Source organism: Myxine glutinosa, chromosome 10 (genome assembly GCF_964187855.1).
Source record: "Myxine glutinosa chromosome 10, kmMyxGlut1.1, whole genome shotgun sequence".
Classification (NCBI taxonomy): domain Eukaryota; kingdom Metazoa; phylum Chordata; class Myxini; order Myxiniformes; family Myxinidae; genus Myxine; species Myxine glutinosa.
In genome coordinates this window covers 122,150,453-122,166,432 of record NC_136270.1, presented here as the reverse complement: position 1 = coordinate 122,166,432, position 15,980 = coordinate 122,150,453, and the positions used below count along the sequence as shown (strand labels likewise).

At 46.2% G+C, this 15,980-nt stretch overlaps 1 long non-coding RNA gene across 1 annotated transcript in view; it reads left to right on the top strand.

Moving 5' to 3' along the window:
* The window catches only part of LOC137433815 (uncharacterized), a 90,439-nt gene that overhangs the window by 65,180 nt on the left and 9,279 nt on the right, over nt 1-15,980 (top strand). The window contains exon 2 of the long non-coding RNA XR_013624802.1: nt 7,302-7,505. This is a non-coding gene — a long non-coding RNA (uncharacterized LOC137433815). The remainder of the gene's footprint in view (nt 1-7,301; nt 7,506-15,980) is intronic.

Here is a 15,980-nt window from a genome sequence, read left to right as displayed (position 1 = left end):
GGTAAGCTCGGAGGCAACTGCAGTGGTGGAGGTGTGCAGGTGGGTAGACCCACTGGGAGAGGTACACGCCGCAGCCCAGAAATTGTGCGAGGGCACCGGGAGATGAATCGGGGGAGTGAGACCCCAAATTGAAGAGCACCACAGTTTGGCCAATGGGAATTGGTTTTTAGAACCCATAGTGTAAGAGGGCCAATGGTTTGGCCGGAGAGAGACCCCGGGTAGTGTAAAGTTGTTAAAGTCATTTAGGAGATAGTTAGGATTGATGAACCTGTCGCACCATACGCAGCCACTTGCCTGTGGTGATGATGATGACTCCACACCTGTGTTTTCTTTGTTTTGTTGCAGGAGATGAATCGCTGTGTGGATTTGTGAGACGCATCACGACGTGGATGAGACATTGGGGTGATTCCATCTCTCCCTCCCTAGGAGGGACTGATGATGAATTGGTGATGGCAAATTTTGATGTTCAGTTGGAGATGGCAAATTTTGATGAGAGTTGAAAATGGCAAATTTGATTGGTTAGGAGGGAGAGAAGACGAATTTGGTATATGGGAGGAACGGGGAAGACAGTAGGGATGTTTGTTGATTTGTAAAGTAGATGTTTATGAGTAGTGTTGTGTTGTGTGGATGCAGTAAGGGGTAAGGGAGGGGCCATGTAGGTTACCTGGTGGGGGGGGCGTACGGTAGGAACGTACCTGTCTCACCTGGTTCCCATGTGCCCCCAGTGTGCATCACCTTGCATTGCGTGCACTTTTGCGCCCTTACCACCTTGCTCACTTGTCTTGTTTTTGTCTCCCACCTCCGAGGATCTGGCTTTGGGGTAGAGAGAGAGGAGAGAGAGGTGCTGGCGACGCAGTTGTGGGCCTGCACTTTCGCTGCTTGCTGCCGGGATCGATACACCATATGGACCGCAATGTTTGTGGCCACCCACGATGGACCGCAGTTCGTTTGCGGCCAAGCACCACCCGGGGATGGACCTATGGGTCAACGTGGCACCTATGCCATACAGGTGAACCACTTATAATTAACACCACCAAGTGCACCACAAGAAGAGCAAGAGACACCTGCAGGGTTAGGGGTTGTCGCATTTATTTTTAATCATTGAACAATGGTGACTGCACCGATTGGTGGTGGGGTGGTGCTGTTGATGCTCGGAAAGGGTGCTCTGCACGTTATTAAAGGCCGTCGGCCACAGAGCACTCGTGGGTTGGTGTATCGATGTTGGCAAGCGCGCTCTCTCTATGCATAACATCTGCATGTGTTCCTCCAAAGACAGGTCCTGGATCGTAGTGTAAATATCAGCGTAGTCTTGTAAATAATGCTCCCTACCGGCTGTATGTTTAGTTTGAGAATTCTTTCCGGATTCGGTTATCCTGTGGGTGTGTTTCTGTGAGGAGAAGGGTGCAACGTCGCAGGGGGACATATTTACTCATTTGTGAATATCTGTAAAACTGTCGCACTCAGGGTAGAGTTAATAGTAGAGGGAACTACATTGCGTGCCACACTAAAGTAGGTAAAAATTTATCGGGTCGGGACGCCCCGAGGGTAGAGAAGGGTGCAATGTTGCGAATATGGAATTTGACCTCCATATCCGCTTGTAAATATTCCCCTATCTTCTCCGATACTCCCCAACTCTCCCCTTACCCCATTCCCTAGTCCCATTGTCTGTAAACAACACCCATTAGAGCCGATCTTCCCCTTCATTCCCCCATTAAATGTCGTGCCCAGGTCCCCCGCACCACACGTAGACAATTATAGGACATCTTGCTAGTTATTCTTAATCTATGTCAGTTAAGGACTTGTTTCCATTAATTATGACTCTTCGTTGCACCAGAATGTGATGATATGGCACCAGTAGGAGTTTAGGACCTTCCCATACCTCCCCGCATCTCTTCCCATCATCTCAAGCTCCAACAACAACCACAACAACAGCGGCTTTGCGTCCTCACTCCGGCTCGGTTGGCCGCCATTGAACATGTGCTCGACGGGGTTACCCAGAAGGGGGCTCCCTGTCGGCCCCTCGTCAAGGGCGGAGCCGGTAACCCCCGCACCCAATGAGAAGCCATGGGCCGATGCCATATGGGGCGGAGCTAACGAGCGAGGGCGTGACTCCCCGCCGGATATACGCGGCCCCGCGCCGGACGTGACGTCAGATGCGCCCCGAGCTTGGAAGGACAAGACGCCACCCTCCCGAGCGCTGAGCGACCTCCCCGGCATCTCCACCAAAGTCGCGACCCACGAGCGCTGAGCGACCTCCCCGCATCTGCTGGACACCACCGTACGTGATTCTGTCCCTGAGCCAGGTGCACCTGAGCCATCGACTGCCGCTTTCCTTGCCATCAAATCCCGTGTGAGTCAGTTTTTGTCCCGTTTATCTGTGGTCTGTCTAGGGTTAATATAAGGTTGTGTCTAAGTGCCCACCTTCCTATGTTTCCCTCTTGTCCCTGTAATCTAACCTTTTCCGCCTTAATATAACCTCCTCCGGAGGTCTTGAGAACTGAACCCCTGGTGTCGTATTGTGTGATTATAATCCAGCCGGGTGTCTTCTTTTCCTTATTGAGCCAGCATAGCGCGGCTTCGTCGACGTTCGAGTACAATCGGGTAACTTGTACGGATACGGCGGCCATCCCGCTCGGCCCACCATACCATCAAAGTCGTATCTGTAACAATATATATATATATATATATATATATATATATATATATATATATATATATATATATATATATATTATAAAAGGGTTTCGGTCTCGGAGTGCGTGCGTACATGAGTCCGTACATCAACAATTGTCCTATAGGGCATTTATATGCCGTATGCTTGCCATCAATTCTGATCGCCATCTTTTTATGAATCAGATGCTAGGCATTCTGCAAACAGTATGATATAGTTGAGTAACGTGAGGATAGGTGGGCCGGTTTCAATTTACATTAAAACAAAAACTCTGCATGCTTCATCTTCTTCTTCACTTATAATAATGGTGAGTCTCATTCAATCCCGTTTCTCATATCAATTACATTCAGAACAAGAAAGAGCAATCAGAAATTGCAAACCCTCGCCAGGATGTATTTTTGGTGGTTTTTAAGGCTTTTGTGTTAAAGCAAATATGGCGGCCGAACCACGTGACCGATGACGACATCATTTTTTTTTTTTCTCCACTAATTTATTCCGAGATTATACTCAAAAAATTTCATCTTCATAGGATGAAGTTTTGTACTTGTCGAATTATGACGTCATAATGGAGGCATCTATGACATCATTATCATATTTTATTCCCCATTGAGAGTTCTTTACAATGAGCCATATCTCTATTTTTTTCTATTCAGTGCTTTCTGAGATATAGAGGTGCAAAGCTTTTAGGTTTTTCCAAGATGGCGGCCGAACCACGTGACCTAAGACGTCATCATTATCATTAGAAAATTCTACAGGTGGAGTTGCACCTATGGTGAAAATTTCTTGTCAATCGGACCAACGGTTGCAGAGAAAATCATATTTATTCTGTGCAGACAGACACACAGACAAACAGACAGACAAACGGATTCAAATGCAATACCCTCTCCTCAGGCGAGGGTAACTAGAACGGTACTCGGTAGAGCGCATACCTCTGCCAGGCTCACCAGTTTATGTTTTGTATCCCAATGATAGGCTGGATCTGTATTCGGACCTGAACCAAAAGCTAATCAGCTTGTTCTTGTCACTTAGCCAACGCAACCACCAAGTTTTGTAATAATTCGTCCACAACGTTTTGTGATATGGTATATTTCGTTTTTAGCCCTATCACTCAATGGTGAAGAATCACTTGAAAATTAAATAATTCTCAAATCCGAATCCATATTCAGATCACCAAAATCGAATTCATCAATCCTCGTCACACACCCAACCTCTCCACCAAGTTTAATCCAAATCCTTCCTCAACTTTTTGAGATATCCTATGTATCATGTTTGGCCCTACAGTCATGGCCAAAAATATAGCCACCCTTGCAATTTTTTCAAAGAATGCACCATTTCTTCCAGAAAATTGTTGAAATTAAAAATATTTTGGTATCTACATTTGTATTTCTTTGCTTTGCAGTGGAACAAAACAAAAAAAGCTGAAAAAATTACTAAATCTTAGCTTATTCCACAAATAAATCCTAAAATGGCCCGGACAATATTATTGGCACCTTTTAGAAGTTGTTAGAAATAATCAGATTTCAAGCAGGTGATTCTCCTTTACTTTGGAATTGAACTCACCTGTGGTGAGTTGCGGGTGCCTGCAATATAAAAATCACTCATTCAACCAGTTTGAATGGAGAAAAGGAGTCATTCTACTGTTTTGTGTCACTGCGTGTATTGCAATGAGCATGGAGAAAAGAAAAAAAACAACAGAGAATTGTCTGAGGAGGTCAGACACAAGATTGTAGCCAAGCATGGACAATCTCAAGGCTACAAGTCCATCTCCAGAGATCTTGATGTTCCTGTGTCTACCGTATGCAATGTTATCAGGAAGTTTAAGGCCCATGGCACTGTAGCTAACCTCCCTGGACGTAGTCACAAGAGAAAACTTGATCGAAGATTGCAGCAAAGGATTGTTTGAATGGTGGAGAAAGCACCTCGATCAACTGCCAAACAGATTCAAGCTGACCTTCAGACACAAGGTACAACACTTTCAGCTCGCACCATCTGTCACCAACTCAATGAAAGGGGGTTTATGCTAGGAGACCCAGAAAGCCCAACTGGAGTTTGTCAAAACACACCCGAACAATCTAAAATCCTTCTGGGAGAATGTCCTGTGGACAGATGAGACCAAATTAGAGCTTTTTGGTAAAGCACATCATCTCTATGTTTCTGGGAGATCTGGGAGAACTGGAGCAGTTTGCACAAGAAGAGTGGGCCAAACTGCCAGTAGAGAGGTGTAGGAAGCTCATTCATGGCTATAGGAAGCGCTTGACTCCAGTTATTTTGTCCAAAGGCTGTGCTACCAAATATTAATTCCAGGGTGTCAATAATTTTTTCGATGCCATTCAAACATGGAGGAGATTCAGTGATGTTTTGGGGTTGCTTGGCTGCGTCTGGCACTGGGTGCCTTGAATTTGTGCATGGCATCATGAAATCGGGAGATTACCAAGGCACCTACCTCGGCTTCACGCTGTTGAAACCAAAGTTTTCAGAATCATTGGAATCTCCCGCGATGAAGCTAACTCCGAGTGCCTTTCACTCACTCACCGTAGGCAGGTTGGTGGTCTTTCTGTCTTCTACCGACTCCTCTCCGGCCTAGCTCCCCCTGCTCTCTCTGTGCTCTGTCCCCCAACTATTCCTACAGGTCGCACAACATCTGCCAGCACCCCTCTTATGGTTAAACTGCCAAAATCAAGGACACTCTGCTCACCTTCACTCTTTCATTCCTCTTTTCTCCTGCCTCTGGAACAAACTCCCTCACTCTCTTCAATCCCACTCCTCCCTCCAGGTCTTTAAAACTGCTGTCCACCACCATCTCTTATCTTCCCCCATCCAAAACCTTGATCTTTTCTACCCCCGTTAATTCACCCCAGATCCACTTTTTTGAAATAGCGACTTCTTTCCTGGAAGTCCTAGCAGTGTCGACGTGTGTTTTGTTCTGTTTTTTACCTCTCACCCCCCCCTCCCCCCTTCCCATGCCTCCTCTCCCCCAAGCCCTCACCCTCCCACAGATCTCCCAATGTCCCTGCTCTCCATCTTGTTCTCCTGCTCCCTTTATCATATGTTTTATGTGTCAGTTTGTCTTTTTTGTGATCAATATTAGCTCTTACATGAGCCTCGACCTTGTATACAAAAAAGAAGGCATTTTGGGCGCAATGTTCAACCCAGTGTCAGAAAGCTGTGTCTCCGTCGAAGGTCATGGGTCTTGCAGCAGGAGAGAGATCTGAAAACAGCTGTTGGGAGAAGGCACCCTTCAAATCTGGGAGAACTGGAGCAGTTTGCACAAGAAGAGTGGGTCAAACTGTCAGTAGAGAGGTGTAGGAAGCTCATTCATGGCTATAGGAAGCACTTGACTGCAGCTTTTTTGTCCTAAGGCGGTGCTACCAAATATTAATTCTAGGGTGTCAATAATTTTGTCAATGCCATTTCTTTTTATTTTCTGATTTAAAAGGATATATTAAGTTCTGAATCAAAAACAAAGGTTCTGTAATATTAACAGTGAAATAAAGAATTGCAGAGACCAAATACCTTTGTCAATTTCAACTTATTTTTAGAGAAAATTGTGAATTGTTTGAAAAAAGTGCAAGGGTGCCAATATTTTTGGCCACGACTATCTCCCAACGGTGAAGAATCACTTTAAAAATTCAACTAGCCAGATCAGACTCCAGATTTTCATCAAAATCTAACAATTTCGTCCTTGTCACATACGCTACCTCTCTGTCAAATTTCGTCCGAACCCGTCCACAACTTTTTGAGATATCTTGTTCACAGAAGAACCAACAGACAGACAGGAGTGAAAACATAATCTCAATCCACCTTTTGTGATGGAGGTAAAAAGCTTACTAAATAAATAAAGCATTACAAAAACACGAATAAAGTTGTCTCCCTTCCCTGTAGTTGTGTCCAACACGAGTTCAAGTCATGCTGGCTTAATTTACGGATAATTACCAGACTTGAGACATTGTAAAGATTTATATTTGATTTTTGAAAAAAACATTTGATATTTTGCAGAAATATTCTTTTCATGTTCTACTTCTATCCGTTTTACGGATACTGCGAGGCCCTCGATCTAACCGGGATAGTAATCAAGAACTGTTGTATTATTTCTGCATTTGATATGGATTCCTCCTGCGAGTGTCTTGGTAAATGCTTGCTTTTTCGAATACCCAGATCCATGCTATCCTCTATATTGACGTTCCGCAACCTATGGGTCGTGAAGTCAATATTTGGGTCACGAAGGATTTTCAATGGGTCGCACGATCGTTTCAGAAATCGCGGGAAAAAAACTTTATCGATGATTTACTTCTCCCGACTGAACAGAACAGAGATCAAACGAACGCCGACACAAACTTTATAGTGTGGACTCTTGTACCGCGCTGTACCGCGCTGTACCGATGTACCGCGATGTTCCGATGTACCGCACGTGCATCCGTTCAGTCAGATCATACATTTAGTTTCCGACACGCGAATGTCCATTGCTTTTCATTTGAAAGATTGAGCTGTGAGCGTAAGGTACTCGCCATGGCTAGAAAGTATCAGCCTGTGTTCCTGAACTATGGGTTCACCTTGAATATATCGATAAGCACAATGTCCATCGACCACAGTGTGTGATATGCCTTGACGTGTTGGCCAACGAGTCCCTCAGGCCCCAAAAGCTGAAACGGCACCTCGAGAAGAAACATGGAGATCATGTCAACAAGTCGCGGGAGTTTTTTCTCCGGAAAGAACGCGAGATGAACAACAACGTCAGTAATGAGTTCGGCTGTTTTTCCGTCGAAGGGACTGACCAAAGCCAACTACCTGGTGGCGGAGAAGATAGCCAAAGAAAAGAAACCGTACACTATTGCGGGTAAGTTTTTTGTTTTTTTTCGTAAAAGTATTTCACTGCATTGGCGGTTTGTAGGTTCATAAAGTCTATATCTCATCTTTAGTACACAGGGCAGAGGTCTGTGGCAAAGGAGTTGCTTCCGAACACATCACTTTCTTGACTTGGAAGGAAAATTCAACTGAGGGAAACTTAAGATCACAATATATGTCTATCCTCAGGTAACCCAGAACACAATACATTGCTAGACTAGTATCGAAGTTGAACTCTCTGGGTTCTCTCTCTTTCTCTCGTTCTTTCTTTCTCTTTTTCTTTCTTTCTTTCTTTCTTTCTCTCTCTCTCTCTCTCTCTCTCTCTCTCTCTCGCTCTCTCTCTCTCTCTCTCTCTCGCCCTCTCTCGCCCCTGCTGGCTGTAGGTGTGTTTGGGCGCGGCAAGATGGTGGCTGTGCATGTGTGGTGAGGTACGAGCTGCTCTGCTGTTCTACTCTGTTGTCCCTTTCCACGTCGTATTTCACCTTCTCCTTCCCCTTCCCCCTGTTCGCTTATCTTCACATCCTTACTCTGCATTTGTGCCCCAACCCCTCCCCTTTGATCAGACCCAACACTTCGGGGCTTCGGCCTCCCCCATCCCCCTCTGCCTCCCTTTTCCCTCCTCGATTCCCTTTTCTTATCTCGTTTGTATTTATATTCACTCCGTGTCCTTTGTTTCCTTTTCCTTTTCTGAGAGAGAGAAAGAGAGCCCGCAGCTGTTTGTGGATAACTTTTGCATTAATCGGCGGCCCATCCCGTCCTCCGGCTGATCGCTTTTTTTCCCCACCAGCTGTGTTTGTATTCGCCTTTGAAAATCTGTCTCGCCTCGTCATTAATTAATCACTGTTCGAGAGCGATATTCACCCTCCCGTCCTCGTCCCCCCCCCCCCCCCCGTCACTCCCCCCCGTCCCGTCCCCCCCCGTCCCTCGTCCCCCGTCCCTCGTCCCCCGTCCTCCGTCCCTCGTCCCCCGTCCCTCGTCCCCCGTCCCTCGTCCCCCGTCCCTCGTCCCCCGTCCCTCGTCCCCCGTCCCTCGTCCCCCGTCCCTCGTCCCCCGTCCCTCGTCCCCCGTCCCTCGTCCCCCGTCCCACCCCCACCCTCGTCCCTTGTCCCCCCCCCCCCTCGTCCCTTGTAAATTATGACTTCGTTTTCGCGTTACGCGGCATATGAAGCGTTAACTCGCAGACATGGCGTCGTTTGTGTCCCGCCGAACGAGGTCAGCGTCGAAGACCTCGTTATTGCTGTCGGCAACATAATCGGTATTGATAAAGTTCGTGCGGCCTCGCGAATGAACAAACGTGTCGTTATTTTCGTATCCGAGGCCGAACTGGTTCACGAGATTGTATGTACAGGATTATCGACAGATGACGGACATTTCGTACTCGTGTCCCCTCTCGACACTCCAGCCGTTAAGGTCATCATCTCGAACTGTCCTCCATTCCTGAAGAACGAGACTGGTCTCCGAACTATCTCGTTATGGTACTGTGGTTTCGCATGTCACTATGTTACCTTTACGTTGCCAGGACGACCGGGCTAAACATGTGATGTCTTTCAGGAGGCAAGCTTATCTTGTACTTCCTCCTTCTAACGTCGAAAGAACGCTGAACATTGTTTTGAAATTCAAAATTGATAATCATGATTACCAATTATACGTAACCACTGACACCTTGAAATGTTTTGAATGTGGTAAATTCGGACACCTGAAACGCTCTTGCCCAAAAACGGCTTCGTCGAACGATGGGACAAACCACGTAAACAACAAGGATTCTTCTTCTTCATCTTTTGCTTCGGCTGTGAAGGGAACATCTTCCATGTCCGGCAATGACGCTCAGCCTTCCCATCCCGATGATCCAAACAGCACAACGAACGTCGGGGATGGTTTCACCATTGTTCCGTCAAGGAAGAGAAAGACCTTTCCCAACGGTCATTTAACTCAGAAAAAGGTAGCATTTAACAATAAGCAACCTGTCGGTAACACCCCCCCAGTCGTGACCGATGCCACTCTACAAGGCTTACCTGGGACAAACCCTGTACCTACAGCTAACAAGTTCGGCCCCCTTTCATGTGAGGACATAGACGTTCCACATGCAGGGACTGGTTTACCTGTTAACAAATCAAATGGAATTGTCTCACCTGTTACGGACTCAGCTATTGGAAAGTCCTCTGATGATTTTGCTGAGACCACTGGTGATGAACCTGCTGAGACCACTGGTGATGAACCTGCCGAGACCATGGATGATGAACCTGCTGAGACCATTGGTGATGAACCTGCCAAGACCACTGGTGATGAACCTGCCGAGACCACTGGTGATGAACCTGCTGAGACCATTGGTGATGAACCTGCCGAGACCACTGGTGATGAACCTGCTGAGACCACTGGTGATGAACCTGCCGAGGCCACTGGTGATGAACCTGCTGTCACTTTGGAAAATGTTAATCCTGAGCATGATGATGCTGAATTCCCGTCAGCAGAAAATAGCGAAACTGTCCCAGTTACTGCTCTCACTTCATCACCGGGTGAAGCTGGAATCGCAGGAATCAATATTTTGCAAGAGACTCCTATTCTGCTAGATACCGCCACACCATCGGAGGTTGTTGCAGTCGGGGGAAGCAACATCGCTGCATCTGCTGATGTTGTTTCTGTTTCACCAAATCCACAGATTATTGCTGTTATTCCTCAAAGCAATGTTCCCACGGTGGGAGAGCACACAGATGTTACAACTAGTGCAGGTCCGTGTGCCAATATTGATGACAGTAGTGACATGCAGGATTATACAAGCTTGTGTGATTCGGAAATTAAAACTGACTCTGACGAATCTGACCTGGAGGAAGCAAACAGCCAGGTGGAAGCAATGGAGAAGCCTACCAGTCTAGGTCCTACTTCCCCTGAACAAATACGACTTTTCTTGCAAAATACGTACAGGAAACGCAGTATAAACCTAACAGAATACTTTCCCGATTTACCGTCCTTCCTTGAGTGTGCTCAGGCTATTATACGCAGCCCTGACTCATTCAACTTTCGTCAGACACATTGTCACCGTTTAAGAAAATTGATCGCCAAGACGAAAAAGACTCTAAGTTAATTCATGGTGAGTTTCAAGTTTGGAACAGTAAATGTCAATGGTGGTGGAAGTTCACTCCGCCAGATCCAGATCAAGCAGCTGATAAACGCAAACGGTCTCGACATAGCTTTGTTGCAGGAGACCCACGCCGTCAGATCTGTTCAGGCCCAGTGGCGACTCATTATGGATAAGGAGTGTTTTTTTAGTAACAGCTCCTCGTCTAAGGCAGGAACCATGTTTGTCTTAGGGAAACATTTCCAACCATCCTCGCTTCAATTTGCGAATATCATTGATGGCCATCTTGCCTCTGTGACCTTCTATCTCAATCAGGTCAAGTTTACAATCCTTAATGTGTATGCTCCAAGCAAAAATGGTGAACGGATCTCCTTCTTTGCTGAACTGAGAAAGTTCCTCCAAACACTGGATCTGCAGACTTGTCTAATTATTGGTGGCGACTTTAACTGTACTGTTAATGCCTCATGCGACCGAAACGGGCTGGAACCTCAACCATGTACCGCAAAACTCTTTGCAAATATCATCGCAAAATATAATCTCCATGATGTCTGGCGCTTGCAACACCCTTCCGAACAATCCTACACATGGTGTCGTTGTTCCAACAACCACATCTCACTTGCGAGGCTCGATCGCATTTATGTAAATTCTCACCTGTTACATGGAGTTTGCAAATCTGACATCGTGCCTTCCGGTTTCTCCGATCACTCCCTAGCTCGAGCATTCGTTCAACTCTCGAAACCGTGTCCAGGGAGTTCTCACTGGAAATTCAACAATAGTTTAATAGAAGACTTCAACTTTATTCAGGCTTTTGAATCTTTCTGGACAGATCTCTTGGAACGGAAGCTAAGCTGTTCTGTTAACCCACTGGTGTGGTGGGATCTAGTAAAAACCCAAATCAAAGGCTTCTGCCAACAATACCAGAGCTTCTCAAAAAGGGCTGATTATGAAGCAAGGAAATTATTGCAATCAGAGATTTTACATCTTCAGAGGGTCACAGGACAAAATAATAATGTGCAAAGAGCCTTAACCGAAAAACAGTCTTTTTTGAAAGAAATAACTGAGAGGAATGCACGTGGTGCCCTAGTTCGGATGAGGGTGCAGCACCTTAACGAGACAGACATACCAACTAAGTATTTTTTTTCCTTAGAGAAATGCCTCCCGAACAAACAGCTCTCTCAACTGCGTTTGGCAGACTCATCCATCACTTTCAACCAATCAGTTATTAAACTTTTCACAAAGGAATATTTCTCGAAAATATACTCGATGGAGCAAATAAATCCTGTCAGTGTCGCCTCTATCTCCGTAGGGCTGCCAGTGTTGTGTGAGGGTGGACGTTCCTACCTGGAGGGGCCCATTACCTTGGACGAACTTGGCGCCGCTCTGCACAGCCTTGCTGTTGGGAAAGCGCCTGGATTGGACGGACTCACAACTGAATTTTATAAGAAATTCTGGCATCTACTGGGTCCCGAACTCCTCAACACCTTGAACGCAAGCTGCCAGCTTGGAGAGCTCCCTCAGAGTTGCCGACGGGCTATTCTCACCCTCATTCCAAAGAAAGGAGACTTGCTCTATATTAAAAACTGGCGCCCAATCTCTTTGCTATGCACAGACTATAAAGTATTCTCAAAAGCCCTGGCATCGCGACTTACTCCTCATCTCTCCTCATTGTTGAAAGAAGACCAATGTTATTGTGTACCCAAGCGCTCCATCTATGACAACATCTCCCTCGTAAGAGACATGATTGAACTGTGCAAAGAAAACCCCACAGATTTGGGACTTCTTCTCCTTGATCAGGAGAAGGCCTTTGACCGCGTCGATCATCGGTACCTCTTCAAAGTGCTTGAACGGTTTGGACTTGGTCCGACCTTCATTTCTTACATTAAGATACTGTATAACAATATCTCTAGTGTGCTTAAGATAAACAATGGACTTGTTACACCCTTGCCTGTCAACAGGGGAATTCGACAAGGTTGCCCCCTCTCTGGCTTGCTCTATGCTCTCTCCATCGAACCCTTACTGGGTTATTTGCGTGCTAGACTAACTGGGGTTGGGTTTTCTCATCTTGAACGGCCCATTAAGGTGCTGGCGTATGCTGATGATGTGTGTGTTTTTGTGCGGAACCTCAATGACATTAACGTTGTCCGTTATTGTCTATCCGTGTTTGAAAAGGCTTCTTCAGCCAAAGTGAATTGGGAGAAAACGAGCGCCATTTGGCTTGGTCCGTCATGTCACTCGGCACCCAAACTTCCTGCTCCTCTTGCATGGGCCACTGATGGCGTGAAATACCTTGGAGTGTTCTTGGGTAATGACGCCACAGTAGCAAAGAATTGGGCTGGTCTGTTGGATCTTGTTGAAGGAAAACTGCAAAAATGGAGAAATCTGATAACACAACTGTCTTATCGTGGAAGGGTCTTGGTGATCAACAGTTTGGTGGCCTCTACCCTATGGCACAGGTTCTTTGTGCTGCACCCTCCGGCAGTGTTGCTTCAACAGCTCCAGAAGTGCTTTGTGTCTTTCTTCTGGGATGGAAAGCACTGGTTGCGACCCGAGGTCCTCAGCTTGCCACTGACCGATGGAGGCCAAGGCCTGGTTGACATAAAGAGCCGGTTAACGGCCTTTCGACTTTCGGTTGCTCTACGCATGCTGTACATGCACCCCTCTCCACCTTGGGTCGACGTCGCTCGTCGCCTTTTGCAGCAGGCGGGGAGACTAGGCTATGACCACGCTATATTCTTGATGGATCTCTCGCATCTTGATATGTCTCCCCTCTCCAGGTTTTATCAGAGTGTACTAAACGCATGGCGAACTCTAACGACAACAAGAGCTACGCATTCGTACACAAAGCAAATGTTCTTGATGGAACCTTTGTTTTACAATTCAATTTTCCATGATATGCCTGCTGATAGGTGTCTCGTTCAATGCTTTGTCGCGAAGAACATAAAATCGGTCGCCGATCTTTTAAGCCCAAATGGCAGTTGGATTGGAGCTGATGCATTGGCAAGCCTGGTTGGCGTGCGATCCTCCAGAGTTGTGGCACGTATGCTACGCTGTGTGCTTCATACCTATGTACAGCTTGCACCTAACTGGGAGCAAGTCCAAGCAGACAACGAACAAGGTGCTTCTCCTGCTACCTTTCCTGAACGTATTTGCAAGTTTTCCCTTGCCAACTCTCCTCCGTGTACCCCCTTTAGCATAGGATTCAATGGGTTTCCTAAACAAAAAGACCTCTATTTGGGTTGCGCAAGTTTCCTTTTGCAAGGGCAAATGACACAGCGGAGGGTTCGATGGAGAGACCTCTTACCTTGTTCCCCCCCATATTTTCCTAATTGGAAAGGATTCTATCATCCTCCTGTGCCGCCACGACATGGTGACCTCCAATGGAGACTTGCACACTGGATCCTCCCCTCTAACCACTTGCTGCACCGCTTCTCAAGTCTCCTAGCAGATGAATGTCCCTTTTGTAAAAGGCCTGAAAACCTCTTTCATATTTATGTTGAATGTCAACGGTTGGCTCCTTTATTTATCTTTCTTAAGAATTGTTTTGGCAGGATTGGTTTGGTTTTCAACACTTGTGTTTTCATTTATGGCTTAGACATCTCACACAAGAATTTGAATGATGTGTTAGGTAATTTCCTGCTTGCACAGGCAAAAATGGCAGTGTATAAATCAAGAAAAAGAAAAGTTGATGACCTTGGAGCTAATGAGGAAAATGCCTTGTTCTTGTTTAAAAATCTTGTGACGAGCCGTGTAAAGTTAGACTTTGCCTTTTTCTCCATAACAGGAAGGCTGCCACAGTTTGAGACCAAATGGTGCGTGAAAGAAGTCATTTGTAAAATCCTGGAGAAACGTTTATTGTTTTGTGAAATGTTTTGTGCATAATTTTACTGTATTAATATTTTTTGTTTGTTTCTCTGCTTGAAATGAGAATGTGACCCCTATTTGGGGGTTTTCTTTTTCTATTTTTATAATAAAAAGATACAAAAGTCAAAAGTCTCTCTCTCTCTCTCGCCCCCTGCAGGCCGTTTGTGGTGGGCGTGGCGTCATGGCGGCGGTGAGCAACTGCTCTGTGTTGTAGTGAGTTCTTTGTGAGTTTTCCTCCTCTCCTGCCCTCCCCTGCCCCCCCCCCCCCCTCCCTCTCCTTTCCATCCTGTGTACTTTGGCATTTTGTTTTCATCCTTTCTACACCTTTGTCTTCAAGAGAGAGAGATTTGAGAGCGGACCCATTTTGGGTGCGGCCTACCGGCTTCGACGATGCTTTGTAAGCCTTTTTTGTGCTTATAATGCACGTTTATTATTTATTCTAGTTTGATTTATTTCGTTTTGGTACCTACTTGTCCGGTTCGGACAAGGGGGGGTGTTAATTCGCTGGGATGGCGAATGCACGCTCTCGGTTAGAGGCGTTCGACAACTTAACAAGGAAGCATGCATTTGTGTGTGTTCCACCCGAAGGAACTTACACTGAGGACATTGTGTTGTCGGTGGGGAAAATAATCGGTTGTGAAAATGTACGAGCAGCGTCGAGAATGAATCAAAAAGTTGTTGTATTTGTGTCCGATGAAAAATTAGTTCACGATGTTGTTAGTGCGGGTTTAACCACAGAGACAGGTCTCTTTGTCTTGGCGTCGCCTATGGACACTCCGTCGATGAGGGTCGTCATATCTAACGTACCCCCATTTATAACCTGCAACCAGCTGATGTCCGTTTTGTCCCGATACGGAACAGCTGTGTCGAAAATCACAATGATTCCGCTCCGGTCTCAGGATGAACGTGTTAAACACGTGATGAGCTTCAGACGGCAGGTGTATATGGTGCTTCCGGATCGAGGCGATGACACGGGGTTAAACATCACGTTCAAGGTAAAGGTGAACAACCATGAGTACCAGATGTATGCGTCATCGGCCTCATTAACATGTTTTCAGTGCGGAGCTTTTGGCCATGTGAAAAGGTTTTGTCCGAAGGTATCATGTGTACGGTGCGGTGAAGCAGGTCATAGTGACGCTGATTGTAAAAGAGATAACACCCCGGTCTCTAACGTACGAAACAACGTAAACCGAAATACCCGAACGGTTCCTACCGCCGCTCCCTCGCACTCGAGGAGTAGGGATAATACTCCTGTTCGTCTTAGTGAAAACGACAACACTGCTGATTCGGTAAATAATGAAATAACCCCAGATAACCCACCTGTGGTGGCAGATGCTACGTGCAGTGAGGAGATGGAAGAAAATCCCATTGTGGTGACAAAAAAACGAAGAGCACCTGGTGCTTGTAACTCCAACATTACTTTGAAAAAGGTAGTGTTGGATAAAGAGAGTGTGGGTGCAGACGCCCTGGAACGGCTTTCTCAGGTGTCCACAAGCTGTGTTGACACCAGGGAGAAGGAACCTGAATTAATTA